The sequence below is a fragment of the Tamandua tetradactyla genome, chromosome 16 (genome assembly GCF_023851605.1).
Source record: "Tamandua tetradactyla isolate mTamTet1 chromosome 16, mTamTet1.pri, whole genome shotgun sequence".
In the NCBI taxonomy this organism is placed as follows: domain Eukaryota; kingdom Metazoa; phylum Chordata; class Mammalia; order Pilosa; family Myrmecophagidae; genus Tamandua; species Tamandua tetradactyla.
Window position 1 is genome coordinate 17105149 of NC_135342.1, and position 20032 is coordinate 17125180.

General features: G+C 32.4%; 2 pseudogenes across 2 annotated transcripts in view; both read left to right on the forward strand.

Annotated features, from left to right (window-relative positions):
• LOC143658983 (multiple C2 and transmembrane domain-containing protein 1-like) overlaps nucleotides 1-20032 on the forward strand; it is a 484136-nt pseudogene that overhangs the window by 351743 nt on the left and 112361 nt on the right. The window lies entirely within an intron of this gene.
• The window catches only part of LOC143659955 (ephrin type-A receptor 7-like), a 45975-nt pseudogene that overhangs the window by 19581 nt on the left and 6362 nt on the right, over nucleotides 1-20032 (forward strand). The window contains exons 4-9 of the transcript XR_013163814.1: nucleotides 3082-3190; nucleotides 3856-3911; nucleotides 8326-8439; nucleotides 9551-9736; nucleotides 10340-10400; nucleotides 11875-12009. The product of XR_013163814.1 is annotated as an ephrin type-A receptor 7-like (transcript). The remainder of the gene's footprint in view (nucleotides 1-3081; nucleotides 3191-3855; nucleotides 3912-8325; nucleotides 8440-9550; nucleotides 9737-10339; nucleotides 10401-11874; nucleotides 12010-20032) is intronic.

The following is a 20032-nucleotide window of genomic DNA, read 5'->3' on the forward strand; positions in this document are numbered from 1 at the left end:
ATTTTTATTATCACCATATTCTCTCCCAAAGTAATGTAAAGCTGATGAATTAAGGGTCTATATCTACTTTTCTTAGTATTGTCATGTCAGTGCCTACAGTGAATGCATATAGAAGGTGAGGCACTCAGTAACAAGCAAAGAATGAATGCTTCAACATCATCAGTGTAGAATAGATTATCATTATCATTCCATATTAGTAATCATAAACCTGGTTTCAAATCTTAGCTCTTCCATGTCCAGCTATATGATTTTTTTATTATTTTATTTTATTTTATTATTTTTTTGGCATGGGCAGGCACTGGAAATGGAACCCAGGTTTCCGGCATGGCAACCGAGAACTCTGCTTGCTGAGCCACCATGGCCCACCCTATGTGACTTTTTATGAACTGCTTTTCTGTATCTCAGTTGCTAAGATAGCAGCACCCAATTTGTGGGACATTCTGAGGATTAAATAAGGTATTATAGGGAACTGAAAGTCTCAATAAGGATCAGCTCTTATTATTTATCATACCCATTCTCAAATACTGCTAAAAACCATTGAGGACCCCAAAGAAATTTTGTTTATTTGGATTATATCTGTTGATACTCACCTATTTAGAAGTTAAAATCTAGAAAAAATTAAAACACAAGAACACACAAGCATACATTTCACTAATCAACAGAATAATGGCATCATCACTTGTCATGTAGCCTCTGGAAAACTCCATGGTGCACTCATGAGTGAATGAGAGTGAAAAAAGCAAATAACATCTTGGTATTACATGATAATAATTTTTACTTTGCAGATCCCCTGGAAAGCCCTTGAGGACCCTCAGGGTTTCCTAGATTCCCCTTTAAGAACCACTGGTTTAGCACAAGTCACTGCTAAAAATTAGGGATGCAGAGACACATAATGCAGTTGGAGCTCTCATTTTAAAGTTTTTTGAAAGAGAGACATGTACACAAATTCTTGCCATACATTTAAATTCTGGTAGAGTACACAGCCCAGCGCTATGAGAGTGTCAGGAAACAGTGGTTTACTGGGCTGGAAAGTTGGGCAAGAGGAAAGATACTGCTGATAAGATAAGTTACTTGAACACTGATTGGAAGGAGACATTATTGAGATTATTCTATTGCACATCCTAAATCCCCATCTACTCAGAGTCAAATCTACAACTTTTATGAATTTTAAACTATGGTGGGATGATTATGGCATTACAAATAACTTTTAAAATATATTACCCATGAAACAGATGGAAATATTATCCATAAATGTTGACTGTGGAAAGATTAAAATGTGTTTCTCAATATCTCAAAAGGAATAGATGCTAAGAGATATTTTTGCATCTATCACAATTCTAATTATATAGAGATACACATAAACAAACATTTCTAAATTACAATTCATCATTTACCTGAGTTCAGTCTTCTCACTGAAGTTCTGTTTCTGAAGCCAAGGGAAGAACTGAGCCTAAGACAAGCAAAGAATTGGACCCATGGGACACATTGATTGAATAGAAATAATTTCTACCCATACGTGTATAATTTTTCCTTCCTCATGAACAGAACTGCTCCATTGTTTTTCTTCCAATAATATCTATGCAAACAGACATTTAAAAAAAACCTAAACCAAACTAAACAAATAAAAATAGGTAAAAAGTCATCTTTTGTGGTATGAGGCTGTAATTCAGAAATTAAAGTGTATTTTAATTTTTGTTTTCTTTCTCTTCTAATTTTTAAATCTTTGTGGAGGTCCCTGAGGGAGCAAATCAGCAGGTGCTGAATTAGGGCATGCATATAATACCTTTGTTACTAAATATTAGAAACTATCTCTTAGACCAGAACTATTTTTACTATTTGGAATATTTTTAAACAAGAATCATCCTTTGTTAGCATATAGAAAATTAGAGAAATTTCTCAAGAGAGGCAGAAATAATAAAGAGAAAACAATCAGAAAGGAAATTCATGCTGCCTATTGTGGCAAGAAATCCTCTACCTATGTATAATTTACTACTCTAGAGACCTAATCCCATGCCAACACCAAGAAGGAGCAGTATTTTCCATCTTGCTTTAAACCAAAGATTGCAGTTGTTGATTGTTTCAGAAGTAAGAAAAATATGTCAGTTTGTCATTATATATTATATGATGTTTGCAACTCACTCATTTACTGGAATCTATATTTTCATTGCTTTACATGCCTTTGGTTACTTTATAAAGTCTATGTTGGTATTGAAAATATATTACTCTAGAGAATACATGATGACTCTAAATTACTCTGTAAGTTAAATGTCATTAATTTGGAAAAATGGAAGTGAGGAAGCCATATGGGTTTGAAAAAGAATCTGAATCAGGGGCTGCTTTAAATGGCAAGGAAACATTTACTTTTTCCCAAAATGAATCTGATAAAGGTCTGGTTGGGCTAACCTTAATGAGCAAAGAAGAATCACTTAGTACATGAAGTTTCTACAATTAGATAATGCTAAAATGTTTTTAAAAGTATTTCAGAAAGTTTACTCTTTTGTAAATAAGTTAGTTCCTCTGCAATCCTAACCTATCAAAAGTGTCTACTGCAGAATTTGTGGAAGTTAGCATAAATAATTCTACTTATTTTATTCCTGAATTATGATGGATTATAAAATCATGATGTTTTATTATGGTGTGATACTTTTTTTGGTTGAAAATATTACATAAAAAGCATTTCATGTAAATTAAGGTGCTTTGATTTGTCTTTGTGGTTCCTATTTAACATAACAGAAAAAAAAGATGGAAGGATTGGGTACTTTACTGAGCAATAAATGGATTTAATAGCAGTTGCAGGTCAAAGATCTTTATCTCTTAATTCCTAACTAAATTTCTGACAACTATGCTGGGGCATAAGTATTTAATAAGGTTCTTTTATTCTGAGAAAAGTAAAATGAATGAAGTATTATCCATACCATGTCTTTAAAATGCACAGAATATAAAGTGCTTTAAGTTTACACATTACTGTATTTAAAATTAGAGGTGAATCAGATAGACATCTCTTGTTTATAAAGGTTTTGCCTAAACTCTCAAGTTCTTGTATGGTCTTGAGCATTTCTGAGCCTCTTTCCTCTGTTGCAGCTACAGCGGTCTCCAGTGAACAGGATCCTGTAATTATAATTGCCGTGGTCACAGTGGCAGGGACCATTATTTTCGTGTTCATGGTCTTTGGCTTCATCATTGGAAGAAAGTAGAACACAAACCTCTATTCTAATCTCTGTCATCAAAAGTACTGAATTTCAGAATTATGTCAATGTATTACTTATTCATTTATTATGATAGAATTTTGAATAGGTTATGCAGTGTTCTTTGTCTGATATTAAATGTTAAAGGTCAATAAATTGTCATTCACCCAGGGCCAAAATATAGCTTGATCTCCACCCTTAGCTTAAGAATGAAATTATAAATTCCAGTGGATGAATTTTTTTTTCAATGGATGAATTTTTTTATTGGTTATTTTCAGAATTCAGCTTCGTTTTGTTTTCCTAATAAATATAGAAGACACCTGGCAAAAGATTTAGTTTCTTAAGTTATTAATATGACTATATATAAATATAAATATAATATAAAATCTATATTAGTAGAAAAATTATAAGCAAATATTTATTTATTGATACAACTAAATCCACATACAAAAAAAATCCTTTTCGTTTGTCTCAGAAAAACATTTTGTTTTGTGGACAATTTTTTATCAAGGGAATTGATTTTTATTAAATGAGTTAATAACTATCAACAGGAAGTTTTATTTAGGCTGTAGCTAGTATGATGTTAGATAATTAAGGTACATGGGGCTGATTTTTAAATACATGAAGTAAGATTGCCAATTGAGATTGTCACAAATTTGTTTTTACCCAGGCACTGTGGTTATAGCAAAGCTGACCAAGAAGGGGATGAAGAACTTTACCTTCATTGTAAGTGTTTGGCTCTTCTTTAGTATTATCTACCCCAATAATTATAGAAATTTGGTTGTTAGTGTGGCATGAACAAATTCCTAATGCATCATGCTTGAAGTTAAATTATAGGCTTAAATGTTGCTTTAAACCGTTTGAATGGGATCTTTAGAATGAAAGTTATGTGATATGAATTAAATATATATACTGAGAAATGTAATCTTTCATAAGGAATTTTAATATAGCTGCAGGATATCAGGCTGCTTCTATGTCACAGTGTTTCCTTTTGGAAACTTTGCCCAAGTATTTCATATCATTTTAGTATCTATTAAATGTTGCATCTGCCCATATTTTAGGTAAGTAACATTATCTCAAGTTAGAAGGGCAGGCCCTTTGTTTAACCCAATAAATGAAGCTACCATTAATGAGTTAGAGAGCCTTTTTCTCTTTAGCTGCTATAAATTGTCTATTATGGGTTAATACCTCATAGGGCATAATTATTATAATCATGGGATTTAATCCTCATTTTTTCTTGTGCATTTGGGTTAAGTTCATTTTAGAAATTATATCCAGAAGAGAACTTAGGGACCTGAAGGAAAAAAAATGCCCCTTTGCCTTAATCTCATTCTTGTTGCAAGGTGGATAGCAAGTGTAATATAGAGCTTTGTGAGTAATAGTTAACGTTAGTTTATGCAGACAAAATAAAAACCTAACAATCACATGATTTCAATTCGGATCATTAATAGTATTCTTACATAAACCTATTATCCCCATTTTTAATATTTGGAAACAATTTTAATTTATACTTTTTCCAAATAGCCATGACCTTCACTAAATTTTTTGATGCATGGATAAATTTTCTGTAAATCTTTTATTGTCTTTTAAATCAAATTCTTATGTCCATATGTAGGGAGATGTTTTCATGTAACCTATACTAAAGTCACAAAAGATATCTAAGCATCAGTCAAGAATTTAGAATCCATTTTAGAATTTCCTAATGATTAAAAAAATCATGAAAGTATGTGATATAAAGAAACAAATTGTGTATGTATTAACATCATTCCTTAGTTTTTTCAGTGTATTTTTGTTTAATGAACCACAGTTGCTTTGACTTTAGTTTTCAAAAGAGAAATCATTTTAAATACATGTCCAAGTTGAGTAAGAATTTCTATAGAATCCCAGCCCTGAAGACAGGATGGCTATATGGGATACTATGAATTAAAGTAAAAGGTCTTCCCAGAGATGGCTTTTTCATAAAGCTCATGAAGTTTAAGCTTCAGAGGCTCTCAGTTGCACAGACCTCTTCTAAGGCTCTGAGAGGGGCACTAGCAAATTTGAGTGGATATTTGGATATTATTTTTCTTAAACAGGGTATCCAAACTGTATAAAGTATAAGTCTTACAAAACTTGGATCCATCCCTGCTTATCACTATGAATATATGTGATTCTGCCACCCTCCTATGATAGTCTGATAGGCTCCCTATTTGTTGGAGCTTCCTTTTACTAATTCAGTGTGGTTTTTCCTGTGACTAAGCCTCTGTAATAAGAGCACCATAGGCAGTTTACAGCTAGAGGATATTCAGAAAAGTGGAGGTTACATTCTTTTCTTACTTACCTGACAGGAAAGAATATTTCTAACTCTTTTCCAGATATGGAGGAGAGAATCAAAACTTGAATGCCTCAATTTTCATATCTAGTGTTGTATGTATGTAGAATAGTAACATAAGACCATAGTTCCTGTAATCCTTGACCCTACCTATATGTGATAACTAGATAGCGCAATTATTTAGTAGTATATATGTCACTTTTCTTTCCATTATTGAATATATCTGAGACATCCCTAAAATATCAAATACATCTTAGTTTATTTGCTTTTAACTTACAGGTTAATGCAGAAGGTAAATTGAAACATGGTTTACCCAAAACTTGTTGCATAGCCTTATGCTTAAGTTTCATCACTCAACTTTAATATTTTGATGCCGTTCACTTCACATTTGACATCCAATTTGTAATTAGAAAATATATACCTGCATATATTACTTGCTAACATAGATATGATAAGCTTACTATATATAAACAGTTCTCATCTCCAGAGCAAAATATCTATGGTGATTATAGGATATTAAACTTTCATGAGAAATGTAAATGAGATATTAAAACACACACAAAAAACCTCATACTCAATTTGGGATGAGCAAAAAAACAAAATATTCAAAAATTATGTCAGTATTTTCCTTACTTTAAAGCATCCAGGTTTTAAATCAATAATAAAAAAATAAAGTACACTTATACCCCATATTGATAATTCTTTGATATTTTTGGATCATCATATTTGCAAGGATATATTTTCTTGTCATTTGGTGGGAACCAGGCATTTTATATTGTTTTATGACCTATATCTAAAGTATGTAAAGTACAGAGTTATCACCAGCTGTTTACAAGTTGATGTCCTTTTATTCCTTTAGTATACAATTTTCTTAGGTCTGCTAAGACACCAGATTGAATCTGTACAGGAACTTGAATATAACCATTTAACTAGCTTTTAGAACATATTATTTTAATAGAACATCCAGTTATTTGTATCAGGCTCCCTCAACTCTCCATGGCCTGAAGTACCACATTTAAAGATATAAACACAATGGGAGAATTTAGTGAAGAAATTCCAATTTACATTTTGTCCCCTCCTACCATTTTTTCTAACAATGTCTTCAAGTCCAAGCTGTACTATATTTTATGTTTTTATGCCACAATAACTCTGATCTGTCCAAATGCTTTATGACAGGTTGAATAAAGAACCATCAGAGATCCATTTGAGATGCAAAAGATTACCTCCAATCTAGTTCCCTTATCACAAACCAAAACTAAAAAAAAGAAAAAAGATGAAAGCAAGAAAGAGAAAAGGGATAAGATGGCTCATTCTCCATCTACCTGCCAGTCTAGGAGGTTAACCTATTGCTTTATTCCCTTCTCTCTTTTTCTCTTTCTCCCCTCTTTCCTATGTTCCTTCTTCTCTCTTTTTCCCTTTCTATCCCCTCTCTCTTTTCTCCTTGTGTTTTTTTTCATGTTCAGCTTTAGTAACAAATGAGCATTTGTCAGTTTTATAAACTGCAACAATAATTGTTTAAGACAATCAATTTTGGATAAACAATAAACTACAGCAGAATAAATCAAGATTTTTAAATCTCATTTTCCTTTATACATTCTGCTTCTTTTTGTTTGTTATGTATTTATTTTTAAAATATAATTTTTAATTTGATGTGATACATAAGCACAGTTATGTGATACATAAGCACAGTTAGGCTGCAGTGTTTTATCTAAAGAAATATATTGTTCTCCAAATAGTAAGATTTAATGAAAAGATTGTTCAGTGGCTTTGTTAAAAACAATAAAGTTTTTTTAAGGATGTAGTGTAATTTTTTCATTGCATTAATATAACCAAATATATGCCTATCTTATCTTTGTCTTTAATCAAATGGTTAGATTTGGAATACATTATTGTAATTGAATTTTAGTTAAAGTTGACATAGCATTATCTGTTACCTGCATGCTTCTGGATGCATTTTAAGAAGATTTTAACTTTTAAGATGATTCTATGTTGTTTGAATTTTAAATACCTTTTGTAAGCCATATTGGCTACCTCCTTGTAGCAGTTAGTATCTTCCAGAGCCTTGTAACTGAAAGTTCATATAAACCATTCCCCTTTCAAAGCACTGTCATATTTGGTTAGCAGATCCCAAGAATATTGTGAATTTTCTAACTTTCCTCTACACCCTGTACATCTGGCCTCTATTGCCCTTCAAGGTGAAGATGAAACTGTGTCTTTAGTATGTTTTCTCTTTGATTCTGTGATAGCAATCCCTAACACCTTATAATTTTATGTATATGTCAATGCTGGTTGGTCTTTAAAAAATAAATCAAAAGAATAAGTAACATGTATAAATGTTTTTAATATTGCTGCCAGTATAGTAGGCTACCTGTAAATGAAATGTCTTCTTTTCCCAGTGTATTAATTTGATTGATTGACTGATAGATTTACAAATGTGTTTCCAAGTCCATTATGAAACTCAATATGGCTTGAACCATGCCATGATAGCAGTGGATTTAATTAAAACTCCAGTAGGATTTAATTAAAACTCCAGTCTGATAAGAGGCATGTCAGAGAATTTTGTTAGGTGTCTTTTGTTGATTTACTGGACAAGAAATTCAGTTAGTAACCTCTGAGCTGGATCCCATGTTACCTATAGAAGCTTGCAGATAATACCTATGTGCCAGCACACTGAAGTAGTCTGTTAAAACTGCTGTGAATCAGGTGATGTGGAAGCAAGTTCACTGTTCCAAGGAGTGCTCTGCATAATGAAATTCCTGGGCTGACTGCACAATAAGTGCTTTGCTTCATCACAGTCATGGTTTCTTACATCATTAGTTAAATTTCCAGGCACCAAAACCTACATTGACCCTGAAACCTACGAGGACCCAAATAGAGCTGTCCATCAATTCGCCAAGGAGCTAGATGCCTCCTGTATTAAAATTGAATGTGTGATTGGTACAGGTAAGACTGCTGTAGCTTCCTTGTTCAGCTGTTCCATTTAGTCAAGATTGAAAGTCATACATCATAAGGACAAGCAAATAATCATACATCAAGTGTAGAACTTTTGCATTTACGTGAATTGTTGGATGCAATGAGGCTATACTTGTTTACAAAATCTTCAGAAAAAAGTAAAAAAAGAAGATGTGGCAGAGAGAATTTATATATATATTTACTTTCTGTTGGATTTTCAAGATGTAGTTCTATTATAAGCTATTTCATAATAGTTCTGGCCTATTTTCAATAAATGACTTGAATTTTTTTTAAGTCCCTGAATTTTGAGAGATATATACATTGCCTCTTACTTGGCTTACCATCTCTTACTAAGCTTTCACATTTTTATCATTTTTTCTCAGATCTTTAGATATTTGTTCACCTTTTCACTGTTAAATTTTATGTAGCAAATGAATATTTATGAATTGTTTAAAGAAACTATTATTTTCTATGTGTATATATATTTTCACAATAATTATGCAATTTGGATCCATGTCCCTTAAATCTAGCAGACAGAGTGCATATGAATTCCAGACATTTAAATCTTTGAGAAATATTTGCTTTTCAAACCAAAAAAGCAATAGCAATGTTTAGAATTTGCTAATGTGTACTTATGCTTTAGTAGTCAGTGTTTATCATGCCCCTAATTTTAATCTAAATATTCACTCCAAAAGAATTTTTATTAATCCAGTTAAAATAGCATGAGTTTAGAAAGCTTAACTTTAATGAGTGGGCTAAAATTCATATTCCAGTCTTAATTTCATTTATGACATTCTTTTTTTTTTTTACATGGGCAGGCACCAGGAATCGAACCCAGATCCTCGGGCATGGCAGGCAAGCATTCTTACCTGCTGAGCCACCGTGGCCCACCCTGACATTCTTTCATAAACAGCTTTATTGTGTCTGAGACATGGACTCACCCATTTACAGGAATATTTTCAGTATCATTTAGAGAGCTTTGCAAAGTATTTAGAAAAATATTTTATTCTTCCACAGAGCTCTTTAAAAAATTCAATGCCTTTACTTTGAGAGCAAAATTATGTCTGATATTAAAATACTCCTCCTTGATCTGTTACTTCAGGAGAATTTGGAGAAGTCTGCAGTGGTCATCTAAAACTCCCAGGGAAAAGAGATGTTCCATTAGCCATAAAAACCCTGAAAGTTGGTTACACAGAAAAGCAGAGGAGAGACTTTTTATGTGAAGCAAACATCATGGGGCAGTTTGACCATCCAAATGTTGTCCATTTGGAAGGGGTTATTACAAGAGGTATATATTGGTTATATCCTTCATTTAACAAAGGGACTGAGTGATGGAAAGTAGTGTCATACATAACCAAAAAAGCAAATTATGAACATGCTGCATATACTAAATGAATGTTTTTTTCTTTCTTGGTATATATGTAATTAAACTAACTCCTTTTTTATGCTACCACCTCAGAAAAAATCAGGAATAATGCATCAGGATTAGAAGTTGAAAAATAAATCTGATAAATTGTTGGAAAGACTCATATGTACTGTCATTTGGCTTCAAAAGCTATGAAAGTATTGTAATTTTAACAATTTATATAAAGTGTCATTTTTCTCTGTTTAGTTCACAAAGTAGGAGTCAGAAGAGCACAGTTTGTACAGACTTCAGGAGATAGTCAGAAGACACTTCAGTTTGTACAGTTTAATTTTAAATAATGATTATGTAGACATTTAATGAATTTCTGAGATTAAGAAAAGCTCGAGAAAGATTAGTAACATTTCTCTCACCCATTCAGTCTTTCAAAAGAGCATCAGGTGTTTTATTGGGGTGAGAAGGAATCCCACTGAAGTTTAGATGCCAACTTCTGAAAAATTTGCCTTCCTTTTTTTTTTTTCATTTTAGGAAAACCAGTCATGATTTAATAAAATTCATGGAAAATGGAGCCCTAGATGCATTTCTCAGGGTAGGTACCAAAATTATCCAGCCATTCCAAATCTGCAATAAATACTACCAGTATAGCATTCTGACCTTGTGTTTTGTTTTGTTTTGTTTTGTTTTTTTGCAGTGTAAAATGTTACCATTTTAACTTCAGCAGGGCAGAAAATAATTATTTGAAAATGAGATTAAGAATTAGAGCTCTAGACAGGATTAAACTAGAATCTTTTTGAGCATTTAAATGATCCAAATGCAGTTTAAAAAAATCAGTTTCCATTTACTTTATATCCTATACTCAGAGAATACCTGAGCCCTTGTAATTTAAATACATGTTTTAGAGTATCATTTTACTTTTCAGTGTGGAAAAAAGTCAGTGAACAAAAGTCTTAAACATAATACAGAGGTAATAAGGAAAGTTAGAAAATATGAGGAAACCATCCATTATTGTCTCTGTGATCCCAAATTTGCTCTGTAGGACCATTTCTATTATATTGTAATACAAACACAGAGCATAGACTGTAGAATTATAAATTTACTTTTAAGATTAGTGGCAATAAACCTTTTTGTAAAAAATAAAGTCTAAGTGTATAAGCATACATATATGTAATCTCAGAGGATGTATATGAATATATATATACATCAATGCTTTTCCAAATAGTGAGGAGAATATAATCTAAAGAATAACAAGACATTCAGACTTCTCTTACTAAATCTAGAATGATGTGTTCAAATCAGATGTATAAGCAATCAGAGTATCAAGAGATATTTGTATTTCTGCATTAGTTTTCTGGAGGAAAGCAGCACCTAGGAAGATCATCAACTCAAACCAAGGTGTTAAAGCAACATGTTTGTAATTCAATTAGAGAAATCTGTTGTTAAATAATAATACTGGATCAGAAATATATGTCAGCCACTCCAGTTGCAAATAATCCTCAATTCCATTTGCTATTACATCTGTTTTACATAATCTTTGTTGCAGGTAATATTCTCATCAATAACAAAACAAAAGAAAAGAAAAAGGATCACCCTCTATAATAACTTTCTATTTAATTTCCCTTCTGCTTTTCTCAAATATATTTCCCCTATTTTTTTCCCTTCCTTTTTTCCCCATTTCTGGAGAAAAAAATCTTAATTTGTATGTATTCATTCGCTTATAAAATTTTAGATTTTTTTTTGCCATATAAGGAAAATATTTAGCTGTAGGAATAGCATTTTTTAAAATATGTAATTCCCAAATTGACTTTCCTATTAGCATGGACTTTTAGATTTGAATAATCTCAAATGATTATTAATAAATATTGGTAAAAATTACCTTATATTTTATATTATTTACCTGTAAGTTAAATCAGCACTTATGTTCTTTCATAAGTGTCTACATCATGTAGAAAATTAATTAATAATTCCTGTCATACAATAGCAAATGACTAGCATGCAGGCACTTTTTGTGATGATTTTGTCTCTTTACAAGTACAGTTAACCATTTTACTTTTGTCTTTCTGCAGAAACATGATGGACAATTTACAGTCATTCAGTTAGGAATGCTGAGAGCAGTTGCTGCTGGAATGAGATATTTGGCTGATATGGGACATGTTCACAGGGACCTTGCAGCTTGAAATATTCTTGTCAACAGCAATCTTGTTTGTAAAGTTTCAGATTTTGGCCTGTCCTGGGTTATATAGGATTATCTATGGAAGCTGTCTATACAGCTACTGTAAGAAGAAGTCAATTGCAGTGTCTTTCATTTCCCTGAGACTTTTCTTACGGAGAAAGTAGGCCTTAGTAATACACAACTACAAGGAGAAGAATAGCAAATTGATCTCATCTTTTTGGCATTGTGGAAGAGTCATTGTTTTTACAATCTATATAGAGTCTAAGAGGGCAAATAATGTTGCATTGATAACATGCTTATATTGGAATTTTCATATAAGTAGTATACAGTCACATACAAAAATCATCCAGTTACTAACACACATGATTGCAACAGAAAAATATAATCACATTTTAAATAAATTAAAGAGGAGTCTTAACTATGTCAATTCTTACAACTTGTGTGAGATCAGAGAAAAGGAAAATATGTAAGGATTTATTTAAATACCCATATTTCATTCACTTTTACTGCTAGTTACTTTACCTATTTTGCCATAGTCTTTTGACTAGACACTTGCCTTTTATCACATAGGACAGAGTAAATTGAGTTGCCTTAAAAATGAAAACTTCTAATGAGATTTGTAAATACATATTAGTAACTTTAAATTCCATTATAGAGATTTGAAATGGATAGACCTGATGCTGAATTGCCAACCTAATATACAAATGTTAAGCTGTAGCTTCATGATATTGCCATAATGTTTTATAAGCTCTTACACATAATAAAATATAAATTTCTTTTTATAACAGGGTGGAAAAATTCCAGTAAGGTGGACAGCACCAGAAGCCATCCAATACCAAAAATTCATATCAGCCAGTGATGTGTGGAGTTATGGAATAGTCATGTGGGAAGTTATGCCTTATAGAGAAAGACCTTATTGGGACATGTCAAATCAAGACATATGTGTTATACTATTTAAACAAAAAAGGACTTTATATATTAATATGCAGTATTATTGGAACATATAGGTGGTGGTTTATTACCAAGAAGTTTTTATAAAACTATAACACCATGGTTCCTTAGTTTTCCATTTATTACAAAGAGAGCAAATTACTGATTCTTTTAATTTTATTTGGTTTACATTTTGAGGAATCACTTTCTCTTTTTAAATTTAAATTCCTTGGATGTAATAGAAGACTATAAAATCTTTTTTCCCCTTAATAAAGAGAATAGTACTGTGCTTGTAGTAATGTAGGGGAAGAATCACATGAGTTAAACCATTGTTTGCTGAGTGGTGGGGAAAGACATTTAAATTTTATTTTGCTTTAGAAGCTTATCTTTCTTTTTCTTTTTAATTTCCTGAGGTGATCTGTTCAAATGATCTATTGTTGATTGGGTTAGTTAAGTTTTAATTTCATGAAACAATTTATCCTCTATCATCAAAGATGATGCTTCATAGTAATATTTTATAATGTAATCACAATGGAAATATCTTTGCAAATTACCAAAAGATAACAGTAGTATTTATTAAATGTGTACTCTGTTGCCATGATGGCACTCTAAGACTGAAACACTTACCCTCTTTTTTTTTAAGTTATAGTCACACACCATACGATCCAGTCAAATTGTGTAATCATTGGCTTGCAGTATAATTGCAAAGTTGTGCATTCATCATCACAATCAATTTGAGAAATTTTTATTGCTCCAAAAAGAAAAATCCCATACATCTTAAATGCCCCTATTATTAAAACTTAGCATTGTTATGGTAGCTTTGTTACAATGGGTAAAAGAATCTTACAATATTATTGTTAACTATAATCCATAGTTTTGCATTAGTTTTATTTTTCCCATATAATACTCTATTAATAATAGCTTGTAATAGTGATGTAGATTTGTTTTAGTTCATGGAAGCATGATCTTGTATTTGTACTACTATCCACAGTCATCATCCAAAGCATGGTTCACTGAGTTATGTAGTCCCATGTTATAACCTTTAGCCTTCCTTCTAGTGACATACACAATCCGGAATTTCCTCTTTCAACCACAATCACACTGATAATTCAGCATTGTTAATGAATTAACAGCACAATAATGTGCTACTATCACCTCTATCCATTTCCAAATATTTACAATAAGAATTCTGCACAAATAAAGCATCACTCCCCATTCTCTACCCTCATTCTATTTCCTGGCACCCTATATTCTAGATTTTAATTCCATGAGTTTGCTCATTATAATTTGGCCATATTAGTGAGACCATACAATATTTATCCTTTTGTGTCTGGCTTATTTCATTCAGTATATTGTCCTTAAGACTAGTCCATGTTTTCTTATGCATCAGGATTTTATTCCTTCTTAGAGCTGAATAATGTTCCATCATATGTATATACCACCTTTTTATTCATTCATTGGTTGATGGACACTTGGACTGTTTTCATCTTCTGGCAGCTGTAAATAATGCCACTGTGAACATCAGTGTGCAAATGACTGTTCAAGTTCCTACTTTCAGTTGTACTGAAAAGTAGTGGGATTGCCAGATATATGCCAATTCTGTACTTAGCATCCTAAGAAACTCCCAAACTGTCTTCCATCACAGCTGCACCATTCTACATTCCCACCAGCAGTGAATAAGTGTTCCTGTTTCTCCACATCCTTTCCAACACTTATAATTTTCTGTTTTTTCAATAGTGGCTATTCTAGTATGTGCAAAATATATCATTGTGGGTTTAGTTTGCATTTCTCTAATAGCTAGTGATGCATGCCTCTTTTTATATGCTTTTTAGCCATGTGTATTTCCTCTTTGGAAAAATATCTACTCATGTCCTTTACCCATTTTTTAATTGAGTTGTTTGCCTTTTTAATGTTGAATTATAGAATTTCTTTGTATATTTGAATATTAAACCCTTATGTGGTTTCCATATATTTTCTCCTATTGAGTAGAATGTCTTTTCACTATCCTGTCAAAGTGCTCTGAAGCATAAAAGTATTTAAATTTGAAGAGGTCCCATTTATCTATTTTTTTCCTTCTTTTCTTTTTGCTTGTGAATTGGGCATAAAGTCTAAGACATGACCACCTATGAGAAGATCTTGAAGATGCTTCCCTAAATTTTCTCTTAAGAGTTTTATAGTCCTGGATCTTATATTTAGATCTTTGATCCATTTAGAGTCAATTTTTGTGTAAGGTGTGAGATAGAGGTCCTCTTTCATTCTTTTGGATATAGCTATCCAATTCTTCCAGCATCATTTGTTGAAAAGACAGATCTGTCCCAGCTGAGTGGATTTGGCCATCTTGTCAAAACTCAATAGATCTTCAATTCCCAGCCCATGCACTTCCCAAAAATAAAACAAACAAGCAAGCAAACAAACAATAATTCAATAAATAGTGCTGCAGTAATGAGATACTCATATGGAAAAAGAATGAAATGTGACCCCCACCATACAGCAAACCAAAAAAAAAATTAATAACATCAATATACCATAGATGTGAGGGTCTATTTCTGAACTCTCAATTCAATTCCATTGTTCAAAATATCTTTTTTTGCCCTTTCCCTGCTTTTTTTTTTTCCACCACTGTAGCTTTGTAATATGCTTTAAAATCAGGAAGTATGAGTTATCCAACTTTGTTCTTCCTTCTCAAGATGTTTTTGTCAATCCCTTACCATTCCAAATGATATTGATGATTAACATATCCATTTCTGCAAATTAGGCTGTTGGAATTTTGATTGGGATTGTGCTGAATTAATAAATAATTTTGGTAGAATTGACATCTTAATGATATTTAGTCTTCCAATCCATGAACATAGTATGTCCTTCAACTTATTTAACAGTTATTTGATTTCTTTTAGCAATGTTTTGTAATTTTCTGTATGCATGTCCTTTATATCCTTGGTTATTCCTAGATGTTTGATTCTTTTAGTTGGTATTGTAAATGAATTTTTTTCTTGATTTTCTCTTCAGATTGCTCGTTAATAGTGTATAGATACACTGCTCATTTTTGCATGTTAATCTTGATATCCCACTACTTTGCTGAACTCATTTATTAGCTCTCATAGCTTTGTTGTAGATTTTTCAAGACTTTTAAAATAAAAGATCATCTGCAAATAGTGAAAGTTTTATGTCTTCCTTTCAGATTTGGATGCTTTTTTTTTCTAGCCTATTTGCTCTAGCTAGTATTTCTAGTACAATGTTGAATAATGATAACAGTGGACATCCTGTCTCATTCCAGATCTTAGAGTGAAAGTTTTCAGTCCTTTATCATTGAGTACAATGTTAGTTGTGGGTTTTTCTTATTTTGTGCTTTATCATGTTGAGGAAGTTTCCTTCTATTCTCATCTTTAAAAGTGTTTTTATTAGGAAAGGATGCCAGATTTTGTGACATGCTTTTCTCTGCCACTCAAGGTGATCATGTGGTTATTCTCTCTTCAATTTGTTAATGTGGTGTATTACATTAATTTATTTTCCTGTGTTGAACCACTCTTTCATACCTAGGATAAAAACCACTTGATCATAGTGTATAATCTTTTAATGTGCTATTGGATTAGATTTGGTAGTATTTGTTAAGGATTTTTGCATCTATATATAATAGAGTAATTAATTTGTAATTTTCTTTCTTGTAGTAGCTTTATCTGACTTTTGTATTAGGGTGATGTTGGCTCTGTAGAATGAATTAGGTAGTGTTCCCTCCTCTTCAATTTTTTGAAAAGTTTGAGCAGGATTTGTATTAATTCTTCTTGGAAAGATTGGTAGAATCTTATCTTGGGCTTTCTTTGTTGGGACATTTTAGATGACCTTTCAGTCTATTTTATTGTGATTGGTTTCTTGCAGTCTTCTGTTTCTTCTCAAGTCAGTGTAGGTTGTTCATGTTTCTAGGAAATAGTCCATTTCATCTAAAGTGTCTAATTTTGGCATACAGTAATAGTATCCTCTTATGATCTGTTTATTTTTATGGAGTCAGTAGTAATGTCCTCTCTCTCATTTTATTTATTTGCATCTTCTCTCTTTTTTCTTTGTCATTCTAGCTAAAGGGTTTGCCAATTTTATTGATTTTCTCAAAGAAATATTTTTTAATTGTCTCTATTGTTTTTTTTACTCTCAATTTTATTTATTACGCTTTAATCTTTGTTATTTCTTTCCTTCTTTGCTTGCTTTGGATTAGTTTGCTGTTCATTTTCTAGTTCTTCCAGGTGTGCAGTTGATCTTTGATGTTTAAACCCTTTCTTCACTTTTAATGTAGTTGTTTAGGGCTATAAATTTCCTTCTCAGAAGTATCTTCACTGAATCTCATATGTTTTAGTGTTGTGTTCTTGTTTTCATATGTCTCCACATATTTTCTGATTTCTCTTGCAATTTCTTCTTTCACCCACTGATTAAGAGTATGTTTTTTAAAGTCCATATATTTGTGAATTTTCCAGTTCTCTGTCTGTTAATTGATTTCTAGCTTAAATCCATTATGATCAGAGAAAGTGCTTAGTATAATTTCAACATTTTTAATTTGTTGAGACTTGTAACCCAACATGTGGTCTACTGAGAAGAATGATCCATGAGCACTTGAGAAGAATGTATATCCTGCTGTTTTGGGCTGTAATGATCTGTATAGGTCTGTTAAGTCTAGTTCATTTATCATACTATTCAAGTTCTCCATTTCTTTATTGATCCTCTGTCTAGATTTTCTATCTATTGATGATAGCTGTGTTTTTAGGTTTTTATTATTGTAGACCTGAAGAGACATCTACTTCTCTCTTCAGTTTTGCCAGTGTTTGTCTCACGTGTTTAGGGCATGCTGGGTAGATGCATTTCTAGCCTATTTTGTCTGATACTAGTTTAGTTACTCCAACTCTCTTCTGCTTACTATTTACATGGAATATCTTTTTCCAAACTTTCATTTTAACCTATTTGTGCATGAAATATGTTTTTCCAACCTTTCACTTTCAACCTTTTTGTTTCCTTGGGTTTAAGGTGAGTCTCATAGATGGCATATAGTTGGATCATATATTTTTATTCATACTTCCAATCTGCAACTTTTGATTAGGAAACTCATTAACATTCAGTGTTATTACTGTAAAGGCAACATTTATCTTCATTACATTTTCTCCTTTGGTTTTTATGTGTCATATCTTATTTTTGTCTCTTTTCTTACCCTTTTAGTTATCCTTACTGATAATCTTTATTTCCAGAGTCTCCTTCAGGCCTCTCTCTCTTGTCTTTTCCTTTCAGCCTGTAGAACATTAGTTAGTATTTCTTGTAGGGCAGGTACCTTGTTGATGAACTTTCTCAGTTTTGGTGTTTAGTTGTGTATATTTTAAATACTCCCTTATTTTTGAAGGATGGTTTGCTGGATAAAGAATTCCTGGCTGGAATTTTTTCTCTTTTAGTACCTTTTATATATCATACTATTGCCTTGTTCCATGGTTTCTGCTGAGAAATTGGAACTTAGTCTTATTAACTAAGACTTATTTGATGAATTGCTTTTCTCTTGCTGCTTTTGAAATTCTCTCTTTATCTTTGCATTTGACATTCTGATTGGGATGTGCCTTGGAGTAAGTCTATTAGGATTTATTCTGCTTGGAGTATGTTGTGCTTCTTGGACATGTATCATTTGTATTCTTTCTGCCACTTTCCTTCTCTTCTCTTTCTGGAACAACCCTGATGCATATATTTGTGCACTTCATGTGTCATTCAATTCCCTGAGAACTGTGCTCAATTTTTTTTAATTCTTTTTTCTATCTATTCTTTTGTCTGTAAGATTTTGGGTGTCCTATCATCTAGTTCACTGATCCTTTCTTCTGCCTGTTCAAATCTGCTATCGTATACCTCTAGTGTACTTTAATATCTTCTATTGTTCCTTTCATTCTTATAAGTTCTGAAATTCTGTTTTTTTCTTTTTGCATACTTTAAAATTCTTCCTTATATGCACCCAGTGTCTTCTTAATATCTTTTATGACTTTTGCCATGTTTTCCTTCATCTCCTTGAATTGTTTTAGAGGATTTGTCTGAACATCATTTATTAGTTGCTTCAAAGCTTGCATCTCATCTGAGGTTTTGATTTGTTACTTTGACTGTGCCCTATCTCCCTGTGTCTAAGTACAACTTGTAATTTTTTTTTATTTTTATTTTTTTTTTGGTGTCTAGGCATCTGATTTTCTTGATGAGTTTATTCTGCAAGTCAGTTTCTCTTGCCTAGGGTTTTCATGTGGGTTTACTTTTTGCTGAAAGTTTTCTTTGACACTTAGTTCAATTTACTCTAGATCTTTAGAACAGTTTACATTTGATCTGATCTTTTTCAGCTCTTATTCATCTGATTCTTGTCCTGGATATATAGTACACCTTTTGAGATTGTGCAATTGTGTTGCCCCCCAGAAGAAATTTTCCTTTTCCCTTTTCCTCTTCCAGGAATGTTGATCTGTTCATTTTTTAATTTGCCTCTCCATATTTTTAACACTCTTTCTAATCTCTTGCTGCTTTTGATTATGGAGGGCTAATCATAATCTGGAGGGCTAATTCTGGGAAGAGGCTCTCCTGCAGAGGACTTTCCCAAGTCAGTTTTCCCAGTTGGAATAGGCCTGGGGACCTATGAAATGGTTGGGTCTTTATCCTGGGGAGAAGACCAGGAGGGACACAAATCTTCTCTTTGATGGCACTCTGAATCTTTGGTTTATTGGCCTACCCAGCAGTTGCTGGTCTTCAGCCAACTGTTCTTGCAGTCCTACTGTGGTACTATGACTTTATTTTTCACTGACTCTACCCCTGTTGAGGTGTGGTTGAAACAGACGCTGCCATCTGCTTTCTAACCTGGGTGGGTTGAAACTTTAGCTATACAAAGAGCTGGAACCCAGCAATCTGAATTTACTAATCTAAATCCATAACCAATATCCTGCTGTACCTCCCTCCCCACTTCCACCATTCTTGGGAAAGGAGACTTCTATTTTCAGCTAGGAGTGGCTCCCGAGAGGTCTTCTAACATTCACAGTATGGAGGGATCTACCCACAGATCTTCTCTGCAGTTTTTCAGTCTCTTCCTTCCATTGTTTCCTGGATGGTATACATGGAACCCCAAACAATTGTTTCAGACAGTT